This window comes from Oryctolagus cuniculus, chromosome 5 (genome assembly GCF_051225735.1).
Source record: "Oryctolagus cuniculus isolate XC-2025 breed Fujian yellow rabbit chromosome 5, ASM5122573v1, whole genome shotgun sequence".
Classification (NCBI taxonomy): domain Eukaryota; kingdom Metazoa; phylum Chordata; class Mammalia; order Lagomorpha; family Leporidae; genus Oryctolagus; species Oryctolagus cuniculus.
Genome location: NC_142871.1, coordinates 76,459,097 through 76,462,795, shown reverse-complemented (window position 1 = coordinate 76,462,795; position 3,699 = coordinate 76,459,097). Strand labels below are relative to the sequence as shown.

Sequence of the window (3,699 nt, the reverse complement as noted above, 5' to 3'; positions counted from 1 at the left end):
TTGGACAGGAAAATTCTTTTTCCCACCACAGTGCCTAGGAAAGATCTCTTTGCATAGAAATAAGAAGATGTGAATGGCATCTCATATTTAGAAGGACAAAAAAGTCATTGAATACGTGGCTTGTGTCACACAAACCACAAGTTAAAATGCCACACATCATAGTAGGCTTTTAATCATAAAAAATGTCCTCACCTTTAAAGGAAAGAACCAAAACCTTCTGGCACTATTCTGAAATTAAATAACATTTTTCCTGTTCTTCAATAATGGATTTGTATAGCTGTCTCTTAACTGAAGTAAGTACAGAAACAATCAAATGAAAATAGTGTCATATAACATAAAAAAGTTACTAGTATTACCAGCAGAATATTATACCTTAAACTTTCAAGGATAAAAGTTTATAATTAAATAACCGTGTAACAGATGAAAGTGATATGCTGTAACAAAATGTATGCAATGTTCAAAAAAGATAATAGCAATAACTTTTTATTAAAAATATCATGTAGTTCTTATGATTGCCATGAGGAAAATATAAGAATGGAGAGCAGTTAGTTGTAAAGGCAGTGGAGAAAAAAAGGAAGACTCGAACATACTTCTTAAAATATTTGAGAGACAGAGAAACAGAGAGAGTAGAGGGAGCTTCCATCTACTGGTTTACTCTCCAAAAGTCCCACAGGGATGGTGGGGACCCAAACATGTGAATCTTTACATGCTGGCTCCCAGAGTCTGACTTATCTGAAAAGCTAGCATCAGGAGTGAAGCAGGAAGTAGGACGCAGGCACTTGCATCTGGATGCGGCATGCCAGCCAGTGTCTTGACCACTAGCAAAATACCACTCCCGGAGACATGGGTTCAGACAGGGCAGCACTCTAGGTAGCTAATAAACGTAATTGAAAGAAATGGCATGCTTTACTTAAACAAATAACAGTGTTCTGAATTATGTTATTTTAAGAGATATTGACATAATTGAGAAAATATCTTGAGAAAATTAAGCCAAAAAGACACTACTATTTTTCATATTTACCTACCTCAAACTTAGTTCCACTGCATATGTGGGCCAGTATTAGTGTCTGTGTGACCACTGATTTCCATACCGATTTCCGTTCTGGCTGTTGGCCATGTTCTTCAGTTGTGAAGGTTACTGTGCCTCTAATATCTCTCAGATTTATTAATACCAACAGCAACTTCCAGAGTAAAGCCAGACCTCTCCAACAAAACGAATAATAACTTGGTCTTCTATAACTTTCCTTTGAACAATGAATTTAAGTGGTCATGACATCCAGTTTCTGAAATTCAAAACCTTAGATTGTTGTTCTCTTCCCACCCTCCTTTTTTGAAGGCAAAGTATTTCTTGGAGCTGAAAGTTAACGCAAATTATAATTCATCAAATCACTGGAGCAATGGCAGTTACATTGTTCCACATTACCTGTCTGTTAGAGAATCTGTTGTTCGAGAATCAGCAACACAGAGAAGACGGAATTACCAGCTCAGGGTTGAAATCTTGTTTTTCAGAAAGCAGCCAACACCCACAGCAAAAAGGCCTCACTCTGACAATATGGGAACCTTCTTTGGTATATGAAGAGAGAAGCCATAGTGGATCATGTCTACACCAGACCAACTTGGTTAAGATCTTATTAACGGAGCGCACATCCTGGGCTGTCGCCACACCCACGTGTGAGTTTGCCGGGCCGCATTATCGAGAAAAATGCCGAAATTCAAAGCGGCCCGTGGGGCTGGTGCTCAGGAAAAACACGCGCCCCTGGCAGAGCAGATCTTGGCTGGGAACGCGGTGCGGGCAAGTGCCCGGGAAAAGCGGCGGGGCCACGGAACCGGGGAAGAGGAGGAAGAGTATGTGGGGCCCCGGCTGAGCCGGCGGATTTTGCAGCAAGCACGGCAACAACAGGAGGAGCTGGAAACCGAGCACGGCTCTGGGGACGGGCCCGCCAAGCCTCGGGAGCGCGCCACGCGGCTGGGTCCTGGAGTGCCACAGGATGGGTCAGACGATGAGGATGAGAAGTGGCCCACCCTGGAGAAGGCTGCCACGATGAAGGGGGTAGACCACCATGCAGAGGTGGTCGTGGACCCTGAGGATGAGCGTGCCATTGAGATGTTCATGAACAAGAACCCTCCTGCCAGGCGCACCCTGGCCGACATCATCATGGAGAAGCTGACTGAGAAGCAGACGGAGGTCGAGACGGTCATGTCAGAGGTGTCAGGCTTCCCTATGCCCCAGCTGGACCCCCGGGTGCTGGAGGTCTACAGGGGGGTCCGGGAGGTGTTGTCTAAGTACCGCAGCGGGAAACTGCCCAAGGCCTTTAAGATCATCCCTGCACTCTCCAACTGGGAACAGATCCTCTATGTCACAGAGCCTGAGGCCTGGACTGCGGCCGCCATGTACCAAGCCACCAGGATTTTTGCTTCTAACCTGAAAGAACGCATGGCCCAGCGCTTCTACAACCTCGTCCTGCTCCCCCGCATACGAGATGACATCGCTGAATACAAACGACTCAACTTCCATTTGTACATGGCGCTCAAGAAGGCCTTGTTCAAGCCTGGAGCCTGGTTCAAAGGGATCCTGATCCCCCTGTGCGAGTCAGGCCTTGTACTCTCCGGGAAGCCATCATCGTGGGCAGCATCATCACCAAGTGCTCTATCCCTGTGCTGCACTCCAGCGCGGCCAGGCTGAAAATCGCCGAGATGGAATACAGTGGTGCCAACAGCATCTTCCTACGACTGCTGCTGGATAAGAAGTACGCACTGCCCTACCGCGTGCTGGATGCCCTGGTCTTCCACTTCCTGGCGTTCCGGACAGAGAAGCGGGAGCTGCCCGTGCTCCGGCACCAGTGCCTGCTGACATTGGTCCAGCGCTACAAGGCAGATTTGGCCACAGAACAGAAAGAAACCCTCATGGAACTGCTCCGGCTGCAGCCCCACCCACAGCTGTCCCCCGAAATCAGGCGGGAGCTTCAGAGCGCAGTCCCTCGTGACGTAGAAGATGTCCCCATCGCCATGGAGTGAGGAAGACTGTCACCTGTCCTGGTCCAGTGGGCATGGGAGGACCCCAGGTCCCCTGGGTGACTGAAGATGACACTGAGCTTTATATGCCTGAAGACCAGGGCAGTGACAAGGTCACAGGGCATCTGTGGCTCCCAGGCCGGGCATGGTGGCCTGAGGGTCTGTTTGGCTCCCTCCTCTCTTCTAGGCCTTCGTCCCTGCTCCCTTGGTGAGCTGATGTGATCCACAGCCCAGCGTTCCCACTCCCCAGCTGGGGCTTGGTTTAAGCACACCTTCTCTGCCTGTTCTATCAAGTCACTGGGAAAAACAAAGACGGGTATTTATTGAAAAAAAAAAAAAAAAAGATCTTATTAACACTATGCATGCATACTAACATTGAAGAGAAAACATAACCTACAAAATCTCATGAGAAAAACTTACTAGCAAGGATGAATGACATAAGGAGCAATTACATTTCTAATATATATACATTAAACATTTTTAAAAATTGCTCAGTAAATCAATTTTGAAAAGCATATATAAACACAGTAACCATTATAACATTAAAGTGCTAAAAAATAACCTGGAAATTTCATAAGTTTTATTCAAAATGTGTGCAACTTCATATTAATAAGGTTGGTAAAAAATTTAACAGTTGGGGGCTGGAGTTTTGGGACAGTGGGTTAAGCTACAGCCTGCGGCACTGGC

The 3,699-nt window shown here is 46.6% G+C and overlaps 1 pseudogene; it reads left to right on the top strand.

Moving 5' to 3' along the window:
- Window positions 1–1,641: 1,641 nt before the first annotated feature.
- Window positions 1,642–3,030, top strand: LOC100345341 (bystin pseudogene; annotated as a pseudogene).
- Window positions 3,031–3,699: the final 669 nt, after the last annotated feature.